The sequence below is a fragment of the Camelus dromedarius genome, chromosome 20, assembly GCF_036321535.1.
Source record: "Camelus dromedarius isolate mCamDro1 chromosome 20, mCamDro1.pat, whole genome shotgun sequence".
NCBI classification, from domain to species: domain Eukaryota; kingdom Metazoa; phylum Chordata; class Mammalia; order Artiodactyla; family Camelidae; genus Camelus; species Camelus dromedarius.
In genome coordinates this window covers 19,979,410-19,998,042 of record NC_087455.1, presented here as the reverse complement: position 1 = coordinate 19,998,042, position 18,633 = coordinate 19,979,410, and positions in this window count along the sequence as shown.

Here is an 18,633-nt window from a genome sequence, read left to right as displayed (position 1 = left end):
CACAAAGGTATCTAAGGTAGGCAGAATTATCACCCCCAGGAAGATTTCACGCCTTAATCCTCAGAACTATTTAAAAACAAAATGATATACCTTGTCCATGAGTAGGTTAATTCACATAGTTAAAGATATATTACCCCAAAAGGTAAAGACCCGGGTTCTTGTCATACCCAAAAGACAAGTTTACTCTCAGGAGATGGTGCGTTGTGTAGCGAAAGATTTTTAAAGATTTATTTAAAAAGAAAGGAAAAGTACACCCCCAAGAATGGGAGACGGGCTGATCCAAGGGAGGGAAAAGCAGCGTTTTTTGTCTCCCCTTTCTCCTATACCCTCACTTAGAGACGGTCTCTTGATTGACGGCTCTTTTCCCTGGGTTGCTGAGTCGTGTTTGGCCCCTTCGCGCATGTCCTTATCCATGGTGTACACAGAAAAACCCACTGGGGAGGCTAAACCACGATGTTAATTATAGAACAATAAACATTGGTCGTGTCCAGTTAAGTCCTTTCTGCTACCGCGCTGTCGTGGCTGTCGGCTTTTAACCAGTTTTTTTTTTTTGCTGGCACTCATTTAGAAGAAGTGAAGTCCCTTTATGCTGGAGGCGGGCATAACACCATCTTCGGACCATCCTCCCTCCCCTCCACCTGCCTGCCTAGTGCCCCCACTTATCTAATTACCTAACAGATATATGCAGATATATGCAGGTATAATTGTTTATTAATCCATTGACCTCAAGATAGATTATCTTTGATTATCTGGGTGGGCCAAGTGTAATCACATAAGCCCTTAGAAGCCAAAGAGAAAATCAGAAAAGAGCAGAAAAGAAGTCAGAGGGATTCAAATCATGCGAAGGACTCCTTGCAGCTGTTAAAAGCCTAAAGATGGAGGGGGCCATGTGGAAAGCATAAGAAAAAATTGCAAATAACCTCTTGTTGCAAAACCTGGCTCCACCAACAGCCAGCAAAGAAACAGAGATCCCCATCCTACGCTGCATGGAAACAAAGCCTGCCTCCAGCTAGATGAGATTAGAAGCCAAAACTTTCCTAGAGCCTCCAGCAAGTAACTCAGCTCTGACAAAACCTTGATGTTGGACTTGTGATTAGTAATTTTGATCTATTGATTAATAATTTTGATCTAGTGGTTAATAAGTTTTCAGAAATGTATGGATGGAAATTGTTTTGTGAAACTAAATTTTGCTTGGGGATAAATGGCTCAATATTTGGTTCTATTCAGACACTTAATTTATATCCTTTTAAATACCCTGGATTAAAATCGTTTAAGAACTGGATTGGATTCAGGTGTCTACCATATCCTATTTAGTTGGCAATGATAAACATTCTTTTATTTTGAGGTAAGTTGAATTAGTAATGTGAATCTGCCTATAAGGAATTTAGCAGTTTAGAAAAATAATAAAATTTTTTTAAGTTTGATGGGACATTAAAATCTCCCTCTACCTCAATGTCCCCATATACACAATAATAGTAAAAATATGGCTAGGCATTTAATCTGTCCATAATGTAAAATAAAGAAAAAGAAAGTTACTCTAGTTACTACTGCCAGGGAAGATGGATTGTAACTGGTACTATGCCAATAGTTTTTAATGCTCTTCAAAAAAAGAAGGAAAGGAAAGGGGAGAGAAAGGGAGAGAAAGGGAAAGAATGAAAGGAAAGAAAACATAGATTTTTTTTTCTAATTTTAATTTTAGATTTTCTGATCCAAATCAACTCTGCTGAGTTAGGCTCAATTCAGAGATTTTTTTTTTTTTTTACTCTGTTAATTAAATTATTTCCAACAAAGTTTCAGACACATGTTCTAATATCAGCTTGACAGCCCCTTGTTGTGTCCAGTAGTATAAGGTGGTAACTAAGACTGATAGAATCAGAAAGGAATTGCATGGTCTGGAAGAAGCAAACGCAACAGACTCTTGTAACATTCAAGTGGCATCTCATTTAACCCACATCAGGGATAACATGTACTTAACTACAACTCTTTTCAAGATATGCAAATGTAGAAGTTGCCTCTTAAGTGTTTTGTGATTGTATTTATAAAGAATGAATATAAACAATCAACAAAGAGAATAGTGGATTCAGGAACATTTGGGTGTTATGCAAGACAGAGTAGAGATCACGCTTAAAGCACTCCATTAATCTCAATACCAGGTTCAAGTTTTGTACAAAATGAGATGTCATGCATTCTACTATGTTGCAGCAGAGTTGATTCTTTAATCATTTTAGGCAACATCTACATTTTTTTTAATAGTGACACACTGTAGCAGGCTACATGTTGACTTCCTGAGGTCTTAACAACAGTATAAAAATGTTTTTCCCTGACCATTGATGTAGCTCCCATTCATTCCAACAGCTATGTTAAAGGCAGCTGGTGTGAAGTACTCAGTTCTTCTGATAGAGGCTGCATGGGATAGTAAACTTTGGATTCATTCATATAAGGAGGTAAGGAGACAGAGAAGAACCACTTATTCGCCTATATAATTAATTGTATAGCTATTTTCTTGGTGGTAAGTCTAGTTTGGTAGCAAATCAGACTGAAAATAATATATGCCGAGGTCGAACCATTTTCCTCAATAAACTCTTTGAACCTGATCTAGCCTAGTTCGTACTCACAGAAACATTTAATACTTATATAAAGTTGCAGGATATGATATGATAAATTCCAACTATCTTCTGGCTTCTGTGGCAATACTGGGATAAGAACAAAAAGTCAAAGCATCTGTTGTATAATGTGCTTAAGTTTGAGAAATACTTAAGTAACGAGATTTCAACCTTAGCAACACATTGCAAATACTTAAAAGCTTTTTGAAAATGTGGGGCTGAGGATCAACTCCAGGCAGGTCAAATCAGAACTTGGGGCAGAGCTGATACTGAGGATCGATATTTGTTTTAAAGTTCCTCTGATAATTCTAACGAGCAGCTATTAATAATGCATAGTGGTTTTATCCCTGTTCTAGAATAATAATACGTTGCCATGGTGGTTACTGAGGACAGAATTATAGCCATCTATTTATGAGCAGCTAAAATGATGTGGTTTTATTGATTAGATAAAGAAGCATAAAAGCAAATAATGATACTCCTCTGCAAACCCAGCCAGAAATCCTGAATTATCACTGAAACACAGTCAGTCCTTTCGGTTAAGGCAAATTCATGTATTTATGGTCCCCTGCTAAAGGCATTTATCCCTTAGGAAATATAACATATTTATCTAACATTTACATTCATTTATTCACTCATATATTCAATGTACTTCACCACATATTCAATATGAACACATATATTCATATATTCAGAGGTCCTACTATGTGTCAACTATGGTGCTAGCCAGTGGGGATTCAACAGCAAAAAAAGTGCATATTGCCTTCAAGATGATCAGGTATATTGAAAACTAATTATAAATAAAACATTATACATTCTCAAAAGACACAGATATGAGTGATCAATTCTCTTTTAAAAATAATTTTAATTAGGAATTTGTCCTTGAATAAAAGTATTCAATGGCTTTTCAGGAGAAGAAGACTGTCGGCTAAAGCATGAAGACTCAAAAATAAATTTATATTTGAGGAAATCCATATAGTTAAAACGTAAGCTGATCCTAAGAAAATGGGTAGAGATATGTTTGTATAAACTAGGTTTATATGTGTATATATATATATATACACACATACACATACTATATATATATATACACATATGATATATATTATGTATATATATATATATATATATGTGATTTTTTATTCACAACTTTGAAGTTGTTTTATTCTGTAGACAATGGAATAGAAGCCAGTGAAGGCTTACAAGTAAGAAAATGATGGTATATAGTGACATAATTGTGACTTAAAAAAATTCTACCAGTAAGATGGAATATGAATACTATAGGGGAGAAGATTAGAATATGACAGAAAATGTAATAAGATTTTGCAGGATCCTGAGTAAAATGTATTAAAGTCTAAATAAGGGGAGGGGCCGTAGAGATAACGGGGTGGAGTGAAAGCTACAATTCTTTGGCAAAGACACTGTAAAGGAGGCAAATATGGAAGACGGACATAAAGATGTGTGAAAGGAGGGGTTAGAGCTGTATCCCATTATTCTAAATGGGTAAGTAGTAAAATGGGGCTATCATTGAGATAAAAAATGAAAAATAAATTGATTTGAAGAAAGATGAGTAGCTTGGAGTTTACTGAATTAAGAGAAAAATTTTATGGCATATAGGTAGATGGTAGATGGTGAACAATTAAAACTATTGTGAAACAAAGATGGCAGCTATAGCTTTTTTTTAAACATTTTTTATTGAGGTATAGTCATCTTACAATGTTGTGTTAAATTCCAGTGTAGAGTACAACTTTTCAGTTGTACATGAACATACATATATTCATTGTCACATTTCTTTTCGCTGTGAGCTACAAGATCTTGCATATATTTCAAATCCTGTGCTATACAGCTATAGCTTTAATAGAAAAATTATGTGCACCTTTTCTCAGTAATGGGGTGAGAAATTATTGTTGACAGTGGATTCAGGTGAGAAGAAATCTACCCCAGCTATTTTCGTTGTGATTAAGGGTTTAATTATGATTGTAGTGACGAGGATTGTAGTCCTAGAAACTAAACTAAACTAAATCTCAAGTAAATTTACTCAGACTGCCTATTTAAACTCAGTATATTTCAAGCTGAATTCCTTATCTTCTATTCCAAACCTCTTTTACCTGCTTAGTATTCTGATTTCAATTGATGACAGCTCCTTCCTTATTTCTCAGGCCTAAATCTTGGAATCCTTTCTGACTCCCATTTTCCTCCCTCAATTCATATCCAACCCATTAGGAAATCTACGTGGCTCCAGATTCAGTATATCTATAATCAGGCTATCTCACGAAAAGCACCTTAGGTTGAGGCACCATCCTCTTGTCTGGACTATTGGAATCACCTGATTTTCCAGCTTCTCAACAAAACAGTCAAAGCGATCTTAAGTCAGAGCATCTCACTGATATGCTCGAAACCTTTCAGTGAATGATGACTAGGGTAAGTGCCAAAATCCTTACAATGGTCCCCAGAGACCGCTACCAGCCCTGGCCTCTTCTCTCATGATACCTCTTTTCCCTGTTTCAGTCACACTTGGTTCCTTGTTTTTCTTTGTCATTCAAGGCATGCTCGCACTGCTGGATATTTGTACTGGCTCCTTTGCTTGCCTGGAACGCTCTTCTCCAAATATCTACACAGTGAAGTCATCTCCTTACTCGTTGCTCACAGGTCAGCTTTCCATTGAGGTGGCCTTGTCTACTGTTCAGTACCACAAACTGAATTTACCCTGTTCTCTTCACTTTCAGTCCTGCTTACTTTCAGTCCTGTTTCTTTGTAACATCCCCATCTGTATCACATTATTTATGGTGCTTATTTGTTGCTTGTCACTCTCACCAGAAAGTAAGTTCTCAATAAATATTAGTTAATAGATGCATACTGCCAGCTCCTCTGATAATCATCATACTTAGAGTAATAATGATAGTGACTGTGTTTTATCTTAATATACATTACAGCAATAGAACAATGGTTCAGGTCTGTATTATACAGTTATTAAAGTATTTCATTATTTGCTATTTCACATTCAATCCACTTCAAGAGTTGTATTCACATAGCCACTGGGTGAACCAGAATTTGTCTTTCCTTAAAAAGCCTTGAATTCTGAAATAATTTTCTCTCAAATTGTAGCTTCTGTGGAAGAGTTTTCTGTTTCAGTAAATATTCCTCGGTTCCTTCCACTTGTTCGTTCATGTTAAAATTCCACTTCCCTTCCCCATTGACCAGGTGACTTGCTTTGGTCAGTGAAGTGTGAAGAAAGCATTGCATGTCATTTATGAGTGGAAACTTTATAAGCCATGACTGATTTGCCATATCTCATTTTATTTGCCACAGCGACAAGGAATAGCCCAGACAGCTTGGGTCTCAAAGACAAAACTATGTAAAGCGAAATCCTAGACAATATGCCATCAATATATAGCATGAGTGGGAGAAAATATTGATTTGTAACTACTAAGATTTGGCAATAAATTACCATTTCAACATAAGTTATCATTGTGATCGACAGATGCTTTTATCTCACCAGTTAGCTTTTTCCCACTTAACATTTTCTTCAGACTTTTGGCTGTGTATCATTCTCAACTGAGTCTAAAACCTGCAACCATTGCTTTAAACTCTGTTTTTTAAGTGGTAATTTATTTACACAACAGTTATCGGTGTGGATAGAATGGAAAAACATCTCTTGTGACAGTCAAATGGAGATACAAATAAAACCTAAGTTTAACTCTTTTAAAGGTAATGCAGGGTAAGTATGGAACATATAAGACCTATAAAAGAGTGATTTGCCTTTGCCAAGAAGATCAGAGACTATTCCAGGAAAAATTAAAGATGGATTTGAGAAATGAATGAATGATAAGCATTAACAAAAGAGAGAAAAAAGCATTAGAAGAGGATTAATGGTAACTGTGAGAGACTCAAGGACCATTAACTACAGGACAAGAAAAACAGATGAGCAAGGTACAAAATGATGTTAGGAAAATCCAGTTTATAGAGCCTTATACTCCCTGATAAGGAGTTTTGGTTTAACTTCAAAGAAGGAGAAGCTCCAGAAGGATTATAAATTAGGAAAAAGCACAAAAAGACCTGAAATTTGGAAATATCACTTTGTCTGAATCAAGGAAAAGAAATTATAATTCAGTGAGTGGAGGTAGTCCAATTAAGGGGCTACTAGATTAATACAGGTGAGATAGGAGAAAGTCTTGTATCAGGCTTGCAGTGTAGACTTGCAGAGGAGGAAATGAATTTGATGGGAATCAGGGAGTCAGAACTTACTAAACTCAGCGATAGACTGACCTTGGCAATGAAGGGGATGAAACAGTTTTGGTTAATTTCCAGATTTCCAAATTGTGTGAGTGAATAAATTACATGGCACTTCATGGAGACAAGAAAAAGTAAAGGACCCCCTTAGGAAAGAAAGATAATGCACTTGGAGCAAACTCACACTCTTCTAAATTTCTGCACTTATTTTAAAATATATAAGATATTCTCCAGTTAGATTGTGAAATCTTTATGGTCGGAGCCATAGGACTTATTTCTTTACCCTAAAATACACAGTAGTAACTCAGTACATTCCTTGGTAGTTTGCTATAATGTCAAAGGAAGAAACAAGATCGTGAAGGAATAAATGCTGCAAAACTTTAAACTGAGTAGCAAATACTTTCAAGCTTGCATAAGGGAGTGGAGCTAGCCAGGGACGCTTTACCTGGATGAGATCACTGGTGTTAGCACTGGGTAAAAAATAAAGACTGTCATAACTGGGGGGAAATCTAAACTTTCCACTGTTACTCCTGCAAAACTGAGCAGTTTGCCATCTAAATTTATAATTCTCATAATTATTATAACAATTTCTTGATATATTTGTTCTAATGATCACGGGAGGAAAATGGTTACTTTTTAGTGAGCCACACTGTGTCCTGGTTCTTGAGCTGAAGGTTGACGCTCAACCAACGGCCATATTTGTTGTTGGTGGTGGTTGTTTGGAGAATTTTAAAAAATCATTATTCACCATGTGACGTCTGCGTTGAAACATGTATGTTAGTTGATATTTTCTTCCTATGTGATAAAATATCATGCATTTTAGTGAAACATATGGCAATGGAGTGCTGGAGTCTAAACCTGGGCACCTGACAGATCTTGTTCCTTGCTGAGAAACAATTATTTCAATATAGCTTGACAATATGGCTTTTTCCTCAGACATTCTATGCTTCATTTTTCCCCCTGAAGTAAGCATGCTGTTAAGAAAATTTATTCACACAGGATGCTTTCCTCCGTCTACAGCCATAGCAATAAACTTTCTTTCTCCGAAATCCCTCCCAGATTTCCCTCTAGTGACAATAAGGATACACTGCATCTACAGATTCAATACGGTTGTTTTACATTTTAAATGTTTAAATTCATTCCTTTTGTATAGTTACTGCCTCCTAAGCATTGAATGAATCAAGCTTCTACTTCAGCTAGTACACAGGCATCTTTCCATAATCATAACATCTGCAGTTTATCTTGTCCATTTTTAGTGTGCCAGCGTTTCTGGTTGTAGAGTGATTTTGATATTTTTTTGTTAGCTTTCCTTGAGCTTTCTATAAAATGGCATACCGTGTTTCCTAAAAAATGAGTTTAATAGTATTTTCATTGTATTCTCTACTCAATCAAGACAACTATATCTAAAAATTTAATTCAACCTTTAATGTTCTAACTGATCAGAGAAAGATTTACTAAGATATGGCCCTTGTTCACATACTATAAATGAAATATAAAACTCAAAGTTCTTTTTATTTTTCTGAGTAGTTCCTCATGTAACTTTGGGTCTCTGAATGTAGTATCCTGATACATCTTGTGTTTTGCTTTCCTTGTGCTTTAATTAATGCATCCTTTTTCTCAATATACAATACTTTACTCACTTTGAGTAAATGCAGAGGTATTCCTAAATTGATGCCCAAATCTCAATTTAACACCACTCAGTATTCACTTCTATGGCATCAAATCCATATAATAGGTCTGGTAGAAAACATCCACTCGTCCTGATATATTGAAAGCCTTTTCTCTCCTGTCACATTTGTCTGCCTTCCTTATTAGAGTGTTCACTCCATCACTGCAAAGGTCTTCAATAGAACAATGAACACAGCAGGTATCCAATGAACAACTGTGAAACAGAACTGACCTACACAGGAAGTGTCTGCAGGCTCCTTATGGTGATGAAAATGTACCAAAAATAAATTAGAGATGTAAATATTTTAATGTAGACAGAATACAGGTTCTGGGAATAAAGAGAAGTGGATTATAGTATCTGTTGCCCCTCACCATTTAGTATCTCCATTTTGACTACTCAAAACATTTAATTTTATAAAAGAATGCAGAGATTTTCCTTAGATAAGGTCAGAAGGTAACAGTTCATTCTCTTGATGGTATTTTGAAAAAACATGAGTTCCGAGTTTTAATGAAGACTATAGATACTTTTTGTTATGGTTAATGTGTTTCTTGTTCTGTTTAAGAAATCTCTGGTTATATTACAATCATAAAGAAGTCCTAGGTTTTCTTCTAAAACATTCACCTTTCCATTTAGCTCTGTAAGTATATCCAAAATTAATTGTTCTATTAACTGGGAAATCATGTAAAGGTAGACCTGTTTTCCCTACATGGACATCTAGTTGACTCAGCATCATTGAATGAAAACATCATCCATTCTCACTGTACTGCAAGGTCACCATTGTAGTAACAGGTAAACAAAGAAATGTTAGGTCAAATACAAATATGGAAGGGCTGATTGCATTTCTGATCAGATTCTAGTAACTGAAGAAAAAATTTTAAAGTCTTATAGAAGCAACTAGATTGTAAGCGTAGGGTTGGTAAAAGACAAGTCCAAATAGATAAGATTGAGAAACCTGGACACACGTATTTGCCTTCTCTACAAATTGCTTCTTCTCTTGGCTTTTGTTACAAGAGTGGAAGGTGTACTGCCATTATTCGTGGATTCTAAGTGCATGTTTTATCATATTTATCATTTCTGAAATTGTGATTCACCATACAATCATTGGCATCTTACAAGTAGTATTTTTTTCTTTCTCAGAGGCACCCAAAATAGTGGTGAAGCCTAAAATTAACGTCTGTCTTAAATTTGATGACATACAGTATATGGTTCCATCTTCCTGGCCAGAAATTACCAACATAAACATCTGACTCAAGACCATTCAGAAACCAGAGATGGTTTCTCTCTAGAATTTGTGCTAATCACACAAGACATGAGTAAAGCTGGTGGTTTGTAATATTGTCATTGTAATATTAGATAGTCTCAGGAATAATATCAATCTCAGGGCATGAACGTGAATTTGAGAGAATGGGAGAGAAAACTCTAGAAACACGGCTGAGATAAGAGATCATGAGGCCCAATAAGAGAAGAATCAAGTGTAACCTTTCTTTTTCTTCCTAGAGGCCACCTGACCCCAGTTCTCATGATACGTGTATATATTTCAGTACTTATATTTATAATATTGCTTGCTATATCACAGAATAAAATCTTTATATTTTAATTGGTTTAAATGGATGTCTCTTCTTTACACCTGCAGGAGCTCTAACGCACAGTATGTCGATATTTCCAATTTGTCATTAGATCTATCCTTAAATAGGGCAAAGGTACAAATTATATTTTAGCCTAATAAGAAAGTACCATGTATCTTTGCGCATTACTTTTATTCAATTTTTTGCTTATGAAAATAGTGTATAACATCAATAAAATATCAGCATGTATGAGAATGCTGGTACTTTGTATTTTCTTAAAAAAGACCTAAAAAGACAACTGCATGACTCAGGTTGTTTGTACTATAGTTTTTATTGGCTGTTCTTTGACCAAAGAATGCCAAGTTCTAAATTTTCCATTGGGTCTACTTCATTAAATATCATAGCTTTTGCAACATTTTTGAGCAATATATAATCTGTTTCAAATAATTTTTAATTAAGGCAACTTTTCTCATATCTTGAAACTAAATAAAATACTAAAAAATAGTTCTCTTATCTCAATGTTATTTATAAATAAAACTAGATACAAAAGGCTTCAAAAGACCCCAAAAATTGCTCTAAAGAGAGTGCAAGATGGTATAACTAAATGAATACATCAGATTGATATGCACAATAGTTGGTTTACTCTTAAGAATTCTATTGATATTTTTTAACCCATATATTTCTCATGAGCTTCAGAGTCATATATTTAACCATGTGGGTATTATTTCTATGAGTGACATGCTTTCTGCCTAATTGTACAGTTGAAGAATTTAACATTGTCTCCAAGTTTCTCTTCTATCACTCCCAATACAAGTTCCAAGAGTCCATCTTATACATACCTTTCTAATTCAACTATTTTATTCAACTCCAACTTTCACTTCACCAGTGTAAGCTATATTCTCTTGACTGTGATCATATTTGTTTTTAGGTCTACTGTCTCAAAGATGTTCTTCAAACCATTGCCAGAGAAATTTTTGTAAACTCTAGATTGCATTCTGTCACTCTCCTCCTCACTGTTTCCCTTAGTGGCTGTATCAGTTTGCATTCCCACTGAAAGTGCACAAGGGTGCCCTTTTCTCCATGTCCTCACCAGCACTTGATATTTCTCATCTTTTTGAGAACAACCATCCTAACAGGTGTGAGATGACAGTTCATCGAGGCTTTGATTTGTATTTCCCTGATGATTAGTGATTCAGTTCCTTTGCCCATTTTTTTAAATTGAGTTGTTTTGTTTGGTTTTGTTTTCACTACTGAGTTGTATGAGTTCTTTGTATATTTTGCATATTAACCTCTTGTCAGGTGTACATTTTGCAAACATTTCCCCCCATTCTGTAGGTTGCCTTTTCATTTTGTTCACGGCTTCCTTTGCTATACAGAAGTGTTTTAGTTTAATGTAGTCCTACTTGTTTATTTTTGCTCTTGTTGCCTTTACTTTTGACATCAAATCCCTCCAAAAAATTATTGCTAAGATCAATGTCAAAAAAATTACCACCCATGTTTTCTTCTAGAAATTTTATAAAGGGACCACCAATTTAAAAATTGGGAAAGGATCTGAATAGATATTTTTTCCAAAGGAGACATACAGGTCCATGAAAATGTGCTCAGCTTCACTAGTCATCCATGAAACACAATATTAACCACACACACTCCCCACAAACACACACATATGGGGTTTGAGGCATAAAAAATTGTATTTGAAAAAAAAAAGCAATGCAGGTGATTTGTATAGTGACAGTTTGGGAAACACTGGAATAAGTTTCCACATTTCAAGAATCAGATTAATCTTGTGATACATCTTTTTAAAGAAGAACCTCAGGGGCCACATTCCAAAGATTTTGATTTAGTAAGTCTGAGGTGATGCCAAGACGCTTTTATTTCTTTCAGAGCATTGTATTCTGATGTGCCTTTGGGGCTGCAAACTACTAGAGTTAGAGCCTGTGGGAAGCTAACGGCAGCAGAATTCTAACTTGGAAGTGCACTGCTCAGGAGCAGTTGCCTCCATTCCTATGGTAACAGAACACATTTTGGGAAGAAATAATTAGTCACCACAGTTTCTAGAATCCATGTGGCTGTATGGGTACACTTTTGGAGGAAGAAAGGTTAGAGTTTTCCTCTAAGCTTGGTCAGAGATCTGTTGCTTCTCTTAGTCTTAAGGAAATGTCTTGTGCTTCATTCTGAGTCAAGAACCTCAGAAAGTCAAATAAACTGATCCAGTGTCTTACTGGTTTCAGAATCCCTCTACTCTCTGCCTCTCCTCAGTCTTTAAGGAAAGGATTTCTGAAGGAACTCCAAAATTAATCAGAGATTTGAAAATGCATGCCTCTCTCAGCCTCATCAATACCATGTACAGAAAAGTTAATGGGTCCAAAGATAGGAGGGAAACTTCTGTTCCTGAAAATATGAAAAATTAAATCACATAGAAAACCACAGTGAAAAAAAAATCCAAGAATGCTGAGCAGGATAAAACAAAATTCTTTCTGTTAAAATATGATTTTCCAAAGTCAAAAGAAGAATTCTCATAAATGTATAAAGTGAGAAGGCATCAACAATTTATTAACTAATAGATTGAGAGGTGCAGTAAAATGCTAATGGTTCAAAGAACATTTGAGGGAGAAAGATTTATACATTCCAACCAGAAAGATTTTTTTAACATTAGAATAGCATTACTAGCCTTACATACAAATTTAGTTAAAGTTTCATACAGCAATAAATTACAGCCTTTGGGGTTATCTATTTTACTGAAGGGAAATTTTTTATTACTGTCTGACAAGAATTCTTTTCATTCCTTTTGATTTTCTATAAGTTAACTTTTACCCTCACAGAGTTGTAAAATATTTTAATCAATAATAGAAAGAATGCCAAGCAGATATACATACCCTCAGAGTCAAATAATTCCTACTAGACAATGCCCAGCACTGTAATGAAAAAACACCCCACCAGCCCATTTTGCCAGTTTCCAAGTTTTCAACATTTTTAACAGTGTTCACCCTTGGAATCATAAATAATTCTCAAAAATTATTATTCACCAGAAAAGCATGGTTTCATTATATGTTGACCTGATTCATTTATATAGGCACAGGAAGGGTTAATTAACAGGTATAAATCTCCTTGTATTGGTCAGCAAATGTAGAACCATTTGGTGTTAAGGAACTTTTAGAGCAGAAAATTAATATCTGTCTGGAGTTTTTATACTGAATCTAGGATTGTATTTTCAATAGGATTTATTATTTGCTCTTCTCTATGAGGCCAGGCAACCCAGTCCAAGAAATAAACCTCCACCTTCTTGACAGGTTCTTCAAAATTTCCCAGAGTTCCTGGCCTCCAAGGAAGTTACCTTTCTAACTATGAGACTCGGCTCTCTAGGTCAGAACAGGCGATGTGCCAGCTTTCTCCAAGGGCTTTGTTGGTACTTGCGCCACAAATAACGTACAGCACTTGATCCTTAATGGTGGACTTACACCTGACTGCATAAGTGGCATCCTCAAATATGAACCTCATGGCCATGGTTACAGAATGTATTGTCTAATTATATCCCATTATAAATGAGGACACAATCTAATTGAACCAAACTGAATAACTATATTGCTATGAAAATGAAGAAGTGTCAGTAAAAATATTTATTTTTGAAGTTTGAGTGGTCTGTGAGAGTTACATGGCAATCTTATAGTTTGTATTTTATTTCAGTTTGTAAGAGCTTGGTTTACTAATTTGTGGGTTAAGGATAAAGAAGAAAGCTCAATCACTTCCTCATTTACTCATCAGAAAATAGATGATTAAAATTAAGAACAGTTTTGCAAACCAGCTAACTACAAACATAGTTTTCTAAATTAGTTTATACAGTACTGTGTAAATAAATCTTGTTTTGTTGGGTCATGGGTCAGCAATCAGCTTATGAAGTTGTCTGTGTCTGGACAAAAAAGAAACAGAATTCATGGTTCAGTTTCTTAGCACAATGTGATAATTTTCTAAGAGAAGTTAGCAGTTACTGCACATGTGTGTATCCAAAACAATTATTTGAAGCATCGATTATTAATGGTCCTTTCACAATTTTTTCCAGAAGATCCAATTTGTAGCTTGTAGTGCATAGAACAGTTTTCAGGCAATAATCAGAGGAGGGGAAGAACCACCCATTTGATAAGATGTTCCAGTTTCAAAGGTCTGTTCTTTTCAATGGTCTAGACATATTTTCTAATTGCTTTAGCTAACAAATAGACAAACAGATAATATACACAGTAACCAAAACAAAGAAAAAAATACCAAAAAACCCCACCCCAATTCCTTTTTTCTCTCAAAGAATATATCCCCATTTCTGCTACCAGAGATCACCAAATGGTCAGAACACAAAACTAAATTTCTAATTCTTGCTCCCACTAATGGAGAAAAGGTCAAAAACAAACCAGAACCAGGGTAAAACTGAACCAAAAACCACAAGAAAACAGACATAAAATCAGAAACTAACAATCTCCCTCAGGAATCACTCAGGAGCCAATAATGCTTGGGATTAACAACACCTGTTCTTGTTCTTCTCAGGACGCATTCTAATTGCCCCTGGCTGGTTAGTCATCATGGCCACCTTGGTGGAAAAGTCCCCAAACGTTTATACTATAATACTCAAAACACTAAAAAGTGATACTCTAAGATGCATAGAATTAATGCATATCAAAGATTTATTAAAGAATTTATGAACAAGGGAATCAGCAAGATAGCAAAGCTGATTGAAAGGCACCTGTGAGCAAAGTTTCACTAGAAACTTTTCCTGTAAAAAGTTAGGTTCAGATTGCCAGATGAGATACAAATGGTAAATGTTTCTGAAGGGCAATAGAGGATAACCTTTGAGATCATCTTTTGAACAGAACAGTAATGATTTACATTAGTCTCAGACAAGAGTAGTTTGCATTGTAGTGCCTTCCACAAGTTAACCTCTACCCTTGGAGAGCTGTAAAATATCCTAATCAATAGAAAATAAAAAGTCGAATAGCCCTAGAAAATCCGATCTCCCCAGCACCACACTAAGTGGGCATGCAGTAAGCCCTCTGACTACTTCCGAGTGTTTGGTAATTTGTCTCAAGATTTCAAATACATAGTTGAACTCACACGGGATTAAGTGGAAATCCACAGTATCTATCGCCTTGGCAGGAAGGAAGGAAAGGGGAGGGAGGGAGGGAGGGCCAGGGGGCAGGAAGGAAGGGAAGGAAGGAAAAGAGAGTATATTAGTTTGCTTTGTCTCCACTAACGAAAGCCATAGGCTCAATGTGAATTTCTGAGAAGTGGAAGACCAAAATGAAAGTGCCCACAAGTTTGGTTTTTCCTGAAGCCTCTTTCCCTGTCTTGAAGCTGCCTTCTTCTCTGTACTCACAGGGTCTTTTCTTTTTGTGCACACATCCCTGGTGTTCTTCCTTTTCTTATAATAGGACACCAGTCCCGTTGACCTCATTTAACCCTAATTATCTGATTAAGGCTCAATCTAAATATAGTCACCTTGAGTGTTAGAGCTTTAACATATGAATTTTAGGAGGACACAATGCAGTTCTTAACAGATGGAGTTAAAAGTAATAAGATAAAGCTTTTAACCGATTTGTCTCAAAAGCTAGTCTGAAGCTTCATCTGATTTGTCTTCATTTGACTACCACCACACTATTAAAGAAGCTTCCATTTTAATTTCCCTAAGAAAGGATCCGAGCCAGGGGTCCAAACAAGAGTGTAAGGTTGTAACTGAGAATGCGGCTTATAACTGATGCTCTCAATATTTTTACTGTGAGAAAAAAAAGTAACCACCCCCTCCAGAAAAATTGCTAGTGACAGAAAGAGACAAGAAAAGTTGTCTGTTTAAGAATAAATTCTGTGTTTAAAAAAACCAACTCAAAGACAAACACTTTCACTAGGGTTTGGGATTTAGGTATCTATTAGCAAACTAGCTCAGAAAAGCTAAATTCATAAACTGGTGTGAAGTGATCCCATTTTGGGAAAAATCATTGGCTACGAGGTCAAAACAATCAAATCCTTTCTGGATGTGTATCTTAAACTAGGTAAATCACTAATCACACAAACATAAAGTCACATCCTTGAATTACAAAACACACTAGCAAATAACCAGCAACAAAACCAACAGAAAAAAAAAAAAAAAAAAGAAAATTATGGGAAGATTTCCAGATACTATGATTATCAGATGTAAAATATAATGAAAGCACATTTAATATATTTAAGAAGTACTCAAAAAAAGTTACAAGAAAATAAACTGCTACTTACTAAAAAATCCTTGAGATAAAAAAAATACGTAAGTACATTAAATCTCAGAAATAAAGAGTATAAAACTGAAATTAGTAATTCAATGGATGGCTAGGCAGCATGATAGACAGGGCCTAAGGAGAGTTAATAATTCTAATAGTGATCTAAATAAATGAGTTCTATGAAGCCTGGAGAATAAAAAGAGCAAAATGCAAAATTATTTAATAGAGGTAAAGGAATCTGGAGGATAGAATGCAACTAATATTCATCCTACTAGACTTCTGAGGGAAAGGAGTAAGCAGTAACATTGAAGATATAGTGACAAAGAATTCTCTAGAATTATTGAAAGAGCTCTACTTATGTTCAAATCTGGCAAGCACAATGTATCCCAAACACAATATATAAAAAGATGATTCCAAAACAGGAGAACACCAAAGACGACTGAAAGAAAGAAACGGGAAAAAAGACAGATTACTTGATGAAGCAGTTATAATTACTGTCAGCAGGCTTTCCCCATGGAAGAGTATATGCCAGAAAAACCAAGAAATAATATCATCAAAGCTACGAGGAGATAATTGTCGATCTCGGTTTCTGGGGCCTAGAAAAATTTCCCTGCAAGTGTGAAACTGCAAGGCTGTTCTCCTAATATGCCTCATGGACATCATACTTAGAAATCTTACTTTTGAAATAAAACAGGATATTTAAAATACAAAACATTACTGAGAAAACTTACTCTATAAAACTATAAGATTAAGGAAACTTTGCTCTTTGAAAGTATACCAAATACACCATGGACTAGAAGACCAGGATAAACCAGCTCTGAGCTGGAAAAGAAATAAAATAGTGAAATTTTTGAAGCAGCCCTAATTTTGTGTAGAAGCCAACGAGCGTCCTTCCCTGCTCCTGTCAGAATCATATCATATAATCATCTAATCATAAAACTAGGTTGAAGATGTGAGATAAAAAAGGGCTATGTAAAAATTTTGGTGAACTAAATCATTGATTACATACGTTTACAAGATTAATAGTGGGTGTTAAAAAGGGTAAAATTGAAATAACAAAATAATAATTACAATAATTGAGCTGAGTTAAAATTGTTATCACTCAAATACTGTATCATTCTGAAGTCAAGTAGAATATTTAATTCAATTTATTCTGTGTTAATATGTTCATGAGCATAATCACATGTATTTCCAAGAAAGAGGGGAAATTAGAAAAATATCACCATTAACCAAGTCAAATATATTAAGAACAGGTGAAAAAAAAATCACTTTCTTATTTACTTTGCAAAGGAACATGGGTCATTTAGAAAAATTAAAAATTATCTCTTTTGGACCTGTCTAAATAAAACCTGAATCCAGCTGCTTTTATGTTGCTTTACTTTCCTCTGATCATGTACGCAAGAGATTCTCTCTTACCCTTTCTTGTCTTGTTCTTTCCTTTCATTCTGGTAAGGCTGAAACCCTGAAAAGTCAATTGCCACGTTAAATTAAATCCATTCAAAATAGGGAAAGACATTTGATTTTAAATCTACTTCTAAGTCTTAACTGAGAGCCATCGTTAATTCTTTCTAATGCTTACATAGGAGAGACAAAAATAAACAATTTAAAATAGTCTGAAAGACATAGAGTCTAGGGCTATAAAATGTGTATCAGTTGGCTCACATGTTGTTAGGAACCTTGAATTAAAATTTAAAGAAAAAAAAAAAAGAACAGAAAAGGCAGACAGGGAGGATACTGAGGGTAACCTATAAATCTCGGACTGCACTTTCTATGGGTTATCAGAAGAGTTTAGAAAAGCTGCAGTGTTTTGACAAAATCTTTTTGAAATCTTTCCTTGAAATGAGACCATGTCTAAATAATCCATGGTCCCAAGCAAAGAAAAGAGAAATTCACTGTAGACTTCAGAGAGAAATCTTCAACACCTTTACAAAGATTCAAGAATAGTTCCTGACTCTCACATGACCCTAACTTTCTACTTAGTTTGTGTGAATGGCCTTAACCAGACCATCAGGCGATTTGATATACTAACAAGGACAGCAATGGGAAACACCCATTTCTGGATACGTAACATTTTACTAAAGATTTGAAGGAGTCTTAAAACAGAAGTAGAATAAGACCCAGAATAAAAAAAAAAAATGGCTTTACAGGTTATAAATCCAAGTGAAAGCTACTGATGGAGAGACCATCTTAATAAAGAGGCACATCGATGTTTTAAGGGGAAAAGATTGGAAAAATAATGCGCTCTATTAGCTAAGAAAATAAAGAGGAAAAATAAGTGGGTGAACAATGAATGTCTCCAATGAAAGAAAGAACCAAGTGCTGTTAAATTTTCCATTTAACTC